At 43.0% G+C, this 12,650-nt stretch overlaps 1 long non-coding RNA gene across 2 annotated transcripts; it reads right to left on the bottom strand.

Annotated features, from left to right (window-relative positions):
• Window positions 1-5,324: 5,324 nt before the first annotated feature.
• Window positions 5,325-12,306, bottom strand: LOC132831390 (uncharacterized). 2 transcript variants are annotated; one of them, XR_009646492.1, is made up of 2 exons: window positions 12,247-12,306; window positions 5,325-10,568 (listed from the first exon to the last, which is right to left on the bottom strand). It is a non-coding gene; the product is annotated as an uncharacterized LOC132831390 (long non-coding RNA). The 2 variants fall into 2 exon arrangements; XR_009646491.1 differs by having other exon boundaries at window positions 5,325-10,535; window positions 12,247-12,304.
• Window positions 12,307-12,650: the final 344 nt, after the last annotated feature.

The following is a 12,650-nucleotide window of genomic DNA, read 5'->3' as shown; positions in this document are numbered from 1 at the left end:
TTTTTTGCTAATGTTTTACTAAGAACATGTTTGAAAAACATTTTACTGTTTGTTTTAGCACAGTTCATCTTCCTTTCCTCATGTTGGCTCTTAGCCTTCTTGATTTCAGCCTTAGCCTGTCTCCTGCATTTAAGATACTCTTTATTTCTATTGCTATTATTATTCTGGTACGCATCATATAGAGTCATAGCGGCATAAGCATTGAAACAGGCCCTTCAGCCCTCCATGTCTACCGTGACCAACAAACACCAAACTACACTAATCCCATGTGCTTCCTTATTTTCTCGTCAATACCCTTCATCTTAGACACTCTAGCTTTGGATATCCCGTATTTATTTTTCACTGTTATGGACCTCCATTTCCCCCCAGTTATCTTTCTTTTGAAAGTCTCCTATTTTTTATCTACTGTTTAATCCACCAAAATATGTTTCTAATCAATCTGTTCCAGTTCAAATTCAGACTCCTAAAATGTGCCCTTCTTCAGTTTAGGATTTTAATCCTTCACTGATTTTTATCCTTTTCCAACTTAATATTGGATCTTGTTATATTTATGATAACTATTACCCAAATGTTTCTCCACTCTGACGTTCTGCATTTGGCTTGCTTCATTCCCTAAGATCAGGTTCCTGGTCCAGCTTCCGCCCCAGTAAGACTACATTCTCCTGCACATATTGCAGGAATTTCTCCCCTTCTGTGTCCCACCCTTATCCCCGTCTACTCTAGGGTAATTGAAGTTACCAATAATCACAATCCTAGTTGTCCAACAGGTTTCCATAATTGGCATACCAATGCTCATCACTATCTGAAGGTGTATAATAACTACCCAACAAAGTCACCATTCCCTTTCTGTTTCTCACCTCTAATCACATAGATTCTAACTCAGGAACTGCATCTTGTTCAAGGGCAATGATACTATCTTTGACCAAGACTGCAACACTTTTTTATCCACCCTGTTTCTACTGAAAACCTTATGGGATATTAATTGTCCAGTCCTGTTCTAGCTTGAGATATGTTTCTGTCAATACTAGTTTGTTATATCCTCATCAAGCAATTTCTGGTTCTAGTTCCCTAATTTTGTTCACTATACTCTGTGCATTGACAAAAGCAAATTTAACTCTGCCCTTTGAGAGGCAACCATTTGTTTGTTCACTGTCAACCATCAAGGCTTCCTTCACTTTCTTTCCCCTTTCACCATCTTCTCTCTTTTGCCCTCACTGGTACTGCCAAAATTAGTCAAAAGTGGTTGAAGGCCTTCTTTCCTCTCTAGGGACTGTTTTCCTAGAACACTCGCCCCACTCCAGTTCAGGTAAAGCCCCTTCTGATGCAACACATCAGAAGTATTCTGTGAAATGTTGACCTGCTTCTTTGAGAAAGAGCATCTGGATCTGAAGGGAGTGCAATGAAGGTTTATCAGACTGACTCAGTCACAGAGGATCAACAGTGAGTTGGTAAGTTGGAATTCAAAATTGGCTTGGTCATAGAGAAAGGAGAGTAGTTATGGAGGACTGCCCCTGTGTCTGGAGGTCTGTGACCAGTCTGTTAAGAACTGAGAACACAGAACAGTACAGCTCAGAAACAGGCTCTGTGACCCACCCAACTATCAGTGCCCCTCATGCATTCCAAACTAATTCCATTTGTCTGCACATGGTTTGTCTCTCTCTATTCCCTGTATGCTCATGTGTCTGTCTAAATGCCTCTTAAACTTTGCTAACTTTTCTGCTTCTACTACCTCCACTGGCAGCACATTCCAGGCACCTACCACCTACTGTGTACAAAAACTTGCCAGGCATAACTACTTTAAACTTTCTCCCTCACACCTAAATCTATTCCCCTAGAATTGGGCATTTCCAACCTGGGGGAAAAAAAACTCCAACCATCCACTATATTCAATTATATTCTTCTATGTGGTCTTCGACACACTAATGGAAACAAACCGCATTTATCCAAATTCTCTTTATAGCTAATACACGCCAATCTAGGCAATATCTTGTTAAACTTCTTTTGCACTCTCTCCAAAGCTTCCACATCATTCCAAGTGTGTGGTGACCAGAACTACACACAATACTCCAAAATGTGGCTAAACTAAAATTGTATTCAGCTGTAACATGACTTACCAACTTATATACTCGATCCACAAAGAATAAAAGAAAGCATGCCATACACCCTTTTTACCACCTTATCCAATGGTATTGCCACTTTCAGAGAGCTATGGACTTGCATCACAAGATCCCTTTCTATGTTAATACTCTCAAGGGTCTTGCCATTTTCAGTATATCCTGCACAGTACAGTCCTCTTGAATTCGACCTTTCAAAATGCTATCTCACTCTGGTGCAGACTAAACTCTATCTGCCATTTCTCCACTCAACATTCCGAATGATCTATATTCTGCTATATCCTTGACAACCGTCACCATCTACAACCCCACCAATTTCCATGTCTTCTGCAAAATTACTCTTCAGACCACTTACAGTTTCATCCAAATCATGTATACATTCCAAACAGAGGTCCCAGTACTGATCCTTTACTCAGTATTTCAGGTTTTCAAACCAAAGAGTTTGTTCCTGTCCTGCACTGTACTGTTCTTTGTAGAAGGGATGCTAAACTTGCATACAATCATGGTTTGGTATTACATGTAAGTATGATGCATAAGTCTCGCTTTCGTATTAATAAAAGGATACACTTGGAGGGTTTTGATAGAGTGAGTAAGGAGAAACTGTTTCCCACCACAAATAACCACAATGAGAGGGCACACATTTAAGACCATTGGCAAAACCTGAGATGAGATGGCAAAAAGCCATCAAGTAGAATGTTGTTACAAATGCACTGTGGAGCAGATTCAATACAAGCTTTCAAAAAAAAATCAATTACAGAGGAACCTTGATTATCTGAACGAGATGGGTGGGCACTATTTCGTTCAGATAATTGATTATTCGGTTAATTGATTTCCTCTGGAACTCTGAGTTTTCTGTGAAGTCTGCTTCCCGTTCAGGACACTAGGCAGTAGCACACCGCGAGAGTCCCGGCCTACCACCCGCCCCCACCTCCTGCCCGCCCTCAACCCTACCTCCAACCCCGCTCAGCCCCAAACCCCAACCACACCCGCCCACCCCCCAAACCCCACCCTCACCTTCAACACTGTCCACTCCGTTCCCACTCCACCCCAAAACCTGCACCCCCATTCTCCGTCCATCCCCGTCCACGCCCCCATACTCCGGCTGAACCCCCCCAACACCCCACCCCCACCAAAACACACACACACACACACCTTTTTACTGCAATGTTTTGACAGGTTCTACCTCTGCCCTGAACAGGACAAGATGGAGAGACTATCTGAGGAAGGGGCATTTAAGGTTCACCCCTGTGTAGAACTCCAGGGAAAAAGTGTTGGGGGAGAGAAAGAGGGCAAGATGTCAGTCATTTAGAGATGGTGCCTGGACTGTCCACAGAAGTATTTCAGTGAGCAGAGTTCGTTTTTAATCACTGCACCTGTAACCAAATGACGCGATCAGGGCTGAAACAGCTCTGACATAATATTTCTATGAACACCTTGAGATCCCCTGCGGATAATCCGAAATTCAGGTAATTGATATTTGGATAATCGGAGTTCCTCTGTACATAAGATCACAGAATCCCCAGTGCAGAAATAGGCCATCCAACCCACAAAGTCCACACTAACCCTCCAAACAGCATCCCACCCAATCCCTGTAACTTTGCATTTCTCATGGCTAATTGTAGCCTGCACATCGCTGGACACTATGGGTAATTTAGTATCGCCAAACCACCTAACCTGCAAACTTTGGACTGTGGGAGGAAACCAAGCACCCAGAGGAAATCCACGCAGACACGGGGAGAATATGCAAACAGCCACCTACCCAGGGCAGGAACTGAACTTAGAGCTCTTGTGCTGTGAGGCAGCAGTGCTAACTACAAAAAATTGCAGGTCAACAGAAAGCAGAGGAGAGAACGACTAAAGGTTATCTTGTTCAAAGAACCAGCACCAGTCAAATCTAAGCTACAGAAGGATGCCAAAAAATATTTATCAGCATGATATCAGAACTGAGACGATATCAGGTCTGAGACAGTATTAGAAAAGATTGGTCAGACTAGCGTTCTATCAGAAATAGATTTAGGAGTGAGGACAGTCAGATCTTCAGGATTATGAAAAGGTTTAACAGTGTAATTGTGGAGGAAATGTCAATAATAATAATAATAATAATAATAATAATAATAATAACAACAAACAGAAAATGTCGGAAAAACTCTGCAGCTCTGGCAATATCTGTGGAGAGAGAAACAGTGTTAATGTTTTGAATCCAATCCCACTTTTCTTCAGTACTTTGCTTTTATTCAATCAGAATAACAAGATAGCCACTAATAAATCCAATATAAAACGCAGGGAAAACTTCTTTAACCAGAATATGGTTAAAATGTGAAATTTGCTACTAAAAGGAATAATTGAGTAGAATTACATAATGCATTTATGAGAAATCTAGTTAAACATACAAAGAAATAGAAAGATAGGTTTTGGGAAGGATGGAGTTGGATGCAGAAGGATGAGAGAAAGTGCATGTGAAGCACGAACCCCCCCTCTCCCCCCCCAAAAGACCAACCACCCCACTTCGGGGAGGGAGGCACATTCCACATGACAACTTTCTTTTCTTCATACAGGTTTAAAAATAGTAGTACAGATTAATATATATATATATATTATATATGTGTATATATAACTAATGTATTTTAGAGTACACGCAGAAAGCAACTTATGTTAGATAATTTGTATAGTGTTCCTGGTGATTCAGGTGAACATGCAGCTTACAAAGTTTAATTACAATTAAATAAAAATTAAGTCTCTGATTTTTAATAACTAAAGACAAATGTTTGGTTATTCTTTCTGTTGTCTGCTTTGGTTGATAATATTTGTCAAAAGTTATAGTCAATATGCAGCACTGTTGAAATTTCTGTTAATCGCCAAAGTTTGCCTTTCTGATTGAAGTTTTATTGAACAAAGGAAAACTTAAGAAATTTGCCTTGTGCTGAATTGTGACAGATGGCCAGAAACAAACAAAACACATTTCCTGTTGATGACATAACTGTACAGTTGATTAATGTAAATGTGATGTAGTCGTCTTCCTGGACTAGCAATCCAGGAAATTTCGAGTTCAAATCTCACATCTGCAATCTGAGAACTTAAATCCCACTTCAGTCTGGAAGTTTGCCTTTTATAAGTTCAGAATATCCGAAACCAGTTCAAAACTAATTAGTGTTGTTGAAAAACTGTAATCAAGGGAATGGACAGCCAACTTAGGTAGAGAAAACAACCACAAACAGTTAATCTGGTTTATTAATAATGACCAGTTGGTGTCTTGGTCAATGTTTATCAGAGATTATTCCCCTGCAAGCCACTTCTTCAAATAAGGTCATTAATCCAAGCAGGCATATCAAAACATGGGTTATCCTGCAACATAGGCTTCCTTCTTTTTCTTAACCAAACCCTCAATTTCTCTCATCATCCAGCATTCCCTACACCTACCAGCCTTTCCTTTTACCCTAACAGGAATGTACTGTCTTTGGACTCATTTTCTCATTTCTGAAGGCTTCCATTTTCCAGCTGTCCCTTTACCTGCAAACATCTGCCCCCAACCAGCTTTTGAAAGTTCTTGCCTAATACTGTCAAAATTGGCCTTTCTCCAATTTAGAACATCAACTTTTAGATCTCGTCTATCCTTTTCCATCACTATTTTAAACTAATAGAATTATGGTCGCTGGCCCCAAAGTGCTCCCCACTGACACCTCAGGCACCTGCCCTGCCTTATTTCCCAAGAGTAGGTCACGTTTTGCACCTTCTCTAGTAGGTGCATCCACATACTGAATCAGAAAATTTTCTTGTACACACTTAAAAAAAAACTTTCCATCTAAACCCTTAACACTACGGCAGTCCCAGTCTACGTTTGGAAAGTTTAATTTCCCACCGACTATTAGGGGGTCTATAATACAATCCCAGTAAGGGGATCTATAAGGGCTTCAGTAAGATGTTTGGCAAGGTTTCCCTTGGGAGACTGGTTAGCAAGGTTACATTGCATGGAATACAAAGAGAATTAGCCATCTGGATACAGAACTGGCTCGAAGGCAGAAGACAGAGGTGCAGGTGGAGGGTTGCTTTTCAGACTGGTGGCCTGTGACTAGTAGAGTGCCACAAGGATCAGTGCTGGATCAACTACTTTTCGTCATTTATTTAAATGACTTGGATGTGAACATAGGAGGCATATTTAGTTTAATTGAGATAAATGTGAGGTGCTGCATTTTAGAAAAGCAAATCTTAGCAGGACTTGTACACTTAATGGAAGTGTTACTGAACAAAGACACCATGGAGTGCAGGTTCATAGCTCCTTGAAAGTAGAGTCGCAGGTCGACTGTATAGTAAAGAAGACGTTTGGTATGCTTTCCTTTATTGGTCAGCATATGGAGTACGGGAGTTGGGAGGTCATGTTGCAGCTGTACAGGATGTTGATTATGCCACTGTTGGAATATTGTGTGCAATTCTGGTCTCCTTCCTATCGGAAGGATGTTGTCAAACTTGAAAGGGTTCAGAAAAGATTTACAAGGATATTGACAGGGTTAGAGGATTTGAGCTATAGGGAGAGGTAGAACAGGCTGGAGCTGTTTTCCCTGAAGTGTCGGAGGCTGAGGTGACCTTATAGAGGTTTGTGAAATCATGAGGGACATGGATAGGAAAAACAGACAAAGTATACTCCCTGGCATGGGGAGTCCAGAACTAGATGGCATAGGTTTAGGATAAGAGGGGAAAGGTACAAAAGGGACCTAAGGGGCAACTTTTTCATGTAGAGGGTGGTACGTGTATGGAATAAGCTGCCAGAGGAAGTGGTGGAGGCTGGTACAATTGCAACATTTAAAAGGCATCTAGATGGGTTATTGAATAGGAAGGGTTTGGAGGGATATGGGCCAAATGCTGGCAAATGGGACTAGATTAGGTTAGAATATTTGGGAAGCATGGACAAATTTGAGTGAAGGGTCTGTCTCCATGCTGTACACCTCTATGACTCTTTTGTAAGGACTATCTGGTCTGGAATAGAAATTGATTGCATAATCTTTTTGACTCAGAGGTCACAGTAACATTAACTGTGCTTTAGCACCTTCATTACAAATCGGCATCAATAATTGAGAGCATTAAGCTACTGGACTGTCATTTATAAAAGCCAGCTGGTTGGAGTCCTACAGCAGGGAGACAGGCCCTTATTCATGCTGACCAAAATATCCATTCATGCTAACCCCATTTCCCTGCACTTGGTCCATGTCCTTCTAAATCTTTCCTATCCATGTATTTGTCCAAATACCTTTTAAATGTATCCACCTCAAACACTTCCGCATTCCATCTGCATACCACCCTCTGTGTAAAAAGTTGTCTCTCACGTTCCCTTTTCTTCTTTCCCCTCTAAACTTAAACTGATGCCCAGTTGTCCTCAATTCCAAAAATCTTGGTCGACTGAGTGCATTTACTCTCTCCATGCCTCTCACAATCTTCTATAAGACCATAAGACATAGGAGTGGAAGTAAAGCCATTCGGCCCATCGAGTCCACTCCGCCATTCAATCTTGGCCGGTGGGCATTTCAACTCCACTTATCCGCATTCTCCCCATAGCCCTTAATTCCTCGAGACATCAAGAATCTATCAATCTCTGCCTTGAAGACATTTAGCGTCCCGGCCTCCACTGCACTCTGCGGCAATGAATTCTACAGGCCCACCACTCTCTGGCTGAAGAAATGTCTCCGCATTTCTGTTCTGAATTGACCCCCTCTAATTTTAAGGCTGTGTCCACGGTGAGTGGACACCTTCTAGACCTCTACAACATCCCCCCCTCAGTCTCCTAAGCTCTAAAGAAAAAAAGTCCTAGCTTGTCCAACCTCTCCCAATAACTGAGACAATCGAGTCAAGGCAACATCCATGTAAATCTCTTCTGCACTCTTTCCTGTTTAATAACATCCTTCCTATTGCAAGGTGACCAAAACTAAATACAATACTCCAAATGCAACCTCACCATTGTCTTGTATAACTGCAACATATCTTCCCAACTTCTACACTCAATGCCCTGACTGATGATGGTCAATGTGCCAAAAGCCTTCTTCACTGCCTTGTCTACCTGTGATTCCCATTTCAGAGAACTGTGAACCTCAACTCCATGGTCCCTCTGTTCCACTACATTCCTTAAGGCCCTACAGTTCACCATGAAACTCCTACCTTGATTTGACTTTCCAAAATGCAAGACCTCACACTTACCTACATTAAACTCCATTTGCCATTTCTCTGCCCACTTCCCCAGCTGATCAAAGTCCTGCTGCAATTTCTGATAACCTTCCTCATTGCCCACAATACTGCTTATTTTAGTGTCATCAGCAAACTTACTAATCGTGCCTTGCACATTCTCATCCAAACCATAAATATTGATAAAAAAAAATAATGGGCTCAGCACAGGCCTGCAGTCCTACAAGTATCCTTCCACTACTACCCTCTGCTTCCTACCATTAAGCCAAGTTGGTGTTCAATTTGCCAGCTCGCCACAGATTCACTATGATCTCACCTTCCACAGCAGCATACCATGTTGAACTTATCAAAGGCCTTATTGAAATCTATACAGTCTACCAGCAGAAAGTGAGGACTGCAGATGCTGGAGAGTCAGTCAAAAAGTGTGGCACTGGAAAAGCACAACAGGTCAGGCAGTGTCCCAGGAGCAGGACATTCCTGATGAAGGGCTTATGCCTGAAACATTGACTCTCTTGCTCATCGGATGTTTCCTGACCTGCTGCGTTTTTCCTGCACCACACTTTTTGACTCCATATAGACTACCCTTACTGCCCAGCCCTCGACAACCTTCCTGGTTACTTCATCGAAGAACTCTAACACATTTGAGAGACATGATCTCCTACTTACAAAACCATGCTGACTACTCCTAATCTAACAAATGCATGTATATTGAGTAACTTACCCACACAGATAATATGCTTACTGGTCTATAGTTCCCAGGATTTTCTTTGCAGCCCTTCTTGAATAATGGCACCATTTGCTACCCTACAGTCTTCCAGGACCTCACCCATGGCTAACGATGATGCAAAAATATCACCCAGGTTCATAACTATAATTTCCAATATAGCCCAAATGACTTCAGAAATATGACTGAACTTCAATTCTCCTCTGAAGTGGTCTAATAAAACTAATGAAAACAGAACTAGGACTGAAAGATGGTGGGTCCACCACCACCTTCAAGGCAACTAGGATGAACAATAAATGCTAGCTTCAGCTGCAACACACGCATATCATTGATATAATCCCTATATCGACTAGTAAGGTTAAACTGCATAGCTTTAAAATCCTAAAATGCAAATCAAAAATACTAACAAGATTGTCCTTCTCAAAGAAGCATAAAATAATGGGGGAAAGATCTGGCTAACAATGTGCAGAGACTGATTGGATGGAACGACCAAAGACCTGGCACACAAACAGCAGAATGGCCTTCTCTACATTCTGCAATATTCCCGAATGTACCTCCCAGTCAAATCAAATTCCCCCAAGTCCAACCCTTCCCCATAATTTTAAATGCTGCGTATGTCTTTGTGACAATATCAATGCGTGCTATAAGTGCATTAGTCTTTATCCAATTTGTGTGTTCATCTGTATATGCACATGCACTTCAATGCCTGTGTCTTTCCAACTTCATTCAGGTCAGTCAGCCTTTTTTTGTACGCCAATGAATATTAATATACGATGTGTGTTAACTACGCATTTCCTTTCCGTGTGCCATTGGTTTCAGATCTTTTCTTGATTATGAGAACTTTGATGCTTGATCAAATGAGTCTGTTGCACAAAGCCCTTTCCACATACCTGACACTGAAACGGTTTCAAGCCACTATGCAAATACTGGTGTTTTGCAAGTCCACCAGAGTTTCGAAACAATTTTTTGCACAAGGCACATTCAAAGGGTTTCTCAGTGGTGTGTGTGCGCAGATGCTCAATCAAGTTGCTGGATCTGGAGAATCGCATTTTACAGAGAGTACACTGAAAGGGTTTCTCTCCGGTATGAACTCGCAAATGCTGCACCATGTTACCAGATGTATAAAATCGCCTTTTACACACATGACATTCAAATGGTTTCTCTCCACCGTGTGTCCGCTGATGCCTTGTTACTTCAAAGGACCGGTAAAATCGCTTGTCACACAAACTGCACTGAAACGGCTTATCGCCTGTATGAATGCGCTGGTGTCGTGTTAGGTAAGTAACTTTGAAAAATCCCTTCTGACACACAGGACATTCAAATGGCCTCTCCCCAGTATGAACCCGGAAATGCACCTCCAAATGGGACGGGTAAGTAAATCCCTTTCCACACACTGAACACCGGTACCGGTTTTGCTTCTGGGGGTCTGAAGGAGCCTGACCCTGTGAAGGCGATCCACATTCTCCCAGCGGGGAAACGTCGCATGTCTGCACATTCATCTCCACTTCACCAGGACGTTCAAAAAGAATGACCTATTTGATAACGTGAGAGCCAGTGAAAATGCACTGAGAGAGCAAAAAAAAGGTGATAATAAGTAAATCACTACTCAGCACAATTACTGAAAAGAATTGACTAATGTTGTGCTACAAGTTACATTTAAAATTAACTGCAATCATAGACAATATGAATCAATTTCTAGAATACCATCAAAGTCAGTGCGACATCATATTTTTATATATATATATATATATATATATATATATATATATATATATATATGATGATTTATATATGACATTTATACATGATGTTGACAGACAAAGGGATCTAGTCACTTCACATAGTCATATAAAATAGAAGCAAGAATAGGCTAGTCAGCCCCATTCAGTCCATTCCATCATTCAGCATGATCACAGCTGATCCGCTAGCTCAGCACCACACTCCTGCTCTCTCTCCCCATATCCTTCAACACCTATAACTCCAAGAAGTCTATTTAGTCCATCTTGTTAAATATTCAGTGGTTTGCAGTCATCAGCAAACATCCCATTATGCCTCAAATTCACTATTTTAGGCTAAACCTCCCCCAGACATCCCACTTGGGGCTACACCTCCCTCAGATAATCCACTCGGGGGCTAAACCTCCCTCAGATAATCCACTCGGGGGCTAAACCTCCCTCAGATAATCCACTCGGGGGCTAAACCTCCCTCAGATAATCCACTCGGGGGCTAAACCTCCCCCAGATAATCCACTCGGGGGCTAAACCTCCCCCAGATAGCCCACTCTGGGGTAAACCTCCCCCAGATAGCCCACTCTGGGGTAAACCTCCCCCAGATAGCCCACTCTGGGGTAAATCTCCCCCAGATAGCCCACTCTGGGGTAAATCTCCCCCAGATAGCCCACTCTGGGGTAAATCTCCCCCAGATAGCCCACTCTGGGGTAAATCTCCCCCAGATAGCCCACTCTGGGGTAAATCTCCCCCAGATAGCCCACTCTGGGGTAAACCTCCCCCAGATAGCCCACTCTGGGGTAAACCTCCCCCAGATAGCCCACTCTGGGGTAAATCTCCCCCAGATAGCCCACTCTGGGGTAAATCTCCCCCAGATAGCCCACTCTGGGGTAAATCTCCCCCAGATAGCCCACTCTGGGGTAAATCTCCCCCAGATAGCCCACTCTGGGGTAAATCTCCCCCAGATAGCCCACTCTGGGGTAAATCTCCCCCAGATAGCCCACTCTGGGGTAAATCTCCCCCAGATAGCCCACTCTGGGGTAAATCTCCCCCAGATAGCCCACTCTGGGGTAAATCTCCCCCAGATAGCCCACTCTGGGGTAAATCTCCCCCAGATAGCCCACTCTGGGGTAAATCTCCCTCAGATAGCCCACTCTGGGGTAAATCTCCCTCAAATATCCTGCTCTGGGGTAAATATCCTTCAGATACCCCACTGGGGTAAATGACCCTCAGTTAACCCAGCATGGAGAAACTCCTTCTCACACTGCCCACTCTGAGGCAGATACCCCACTCTGGGGTAACTGGTCCCAGGTCCAGCAGTTCTGTGTCGATCTCCCGAAGGCCTGGCCGAAACCTCGGACTCCACTTTTACACAACCGACTTCTCCATGTCTGAAAGGGGCGCCAAAACAAAGTCTCGGCCTCCCTCAGTGAGTGTAACGTCGGATTCAGAGCCGCGGCCTGATAAAGACCCCTTACTTTTTCAGTGGAAACCTCAGCTACCGGCCCGATCTCACCTTCTCTGCCGCTGCCTCTGCTCCTGCCACCGCCTTTGTCCCTCTGCGGAAAGCCTCCGCCCAGATAGAGAGGTTTTAGCGACGCAGGGCATTCTGGGACTATTGCCCGCCATTGATACAATAAGTCATCCCATTACTGCGCAGGCGTATTCCACCACTACGCCACATCCAGGATTTCACATCCGCACATCTGTCCATTTCACCCTCACACTACATGCCAACATTACATCATCATAATGCATTTCAGCGTTACACCAGCAATCAGCATCCCGTCAAGACACCTATCACTCCACTCTATTCTTTTTAGTTATTTTCTGTTCGCACTGCTGCCTCACAGCACCAGGGTCCAAGGTTCGACTCCAGCCTGTGTGTGTGGAGTTTGTACATTCTCCCCGTGTCTGCGT

The sequence above is a fragment of the Hemiscyllium ocellatum genome, chromosome 33 (assembly GCF_020745735.1).
Source record: "Hemiscyllium ocellatum isolate sHemOce1 chromosome 33, sHemOce1.pat.X.cur, whole genome shotgun sequence".
NCBI lineage: Eukaryota > Metazoa > Chordata > Chondrichthyes > Orectolobiformes > Hemiscylliidae > Hemiscyllium > Hemiscyllium ocellatum.
Note: the sequence above shows the minus strand (reverse complement) of the source record. Positions and strands in the feature narration are given on the sequence as shown.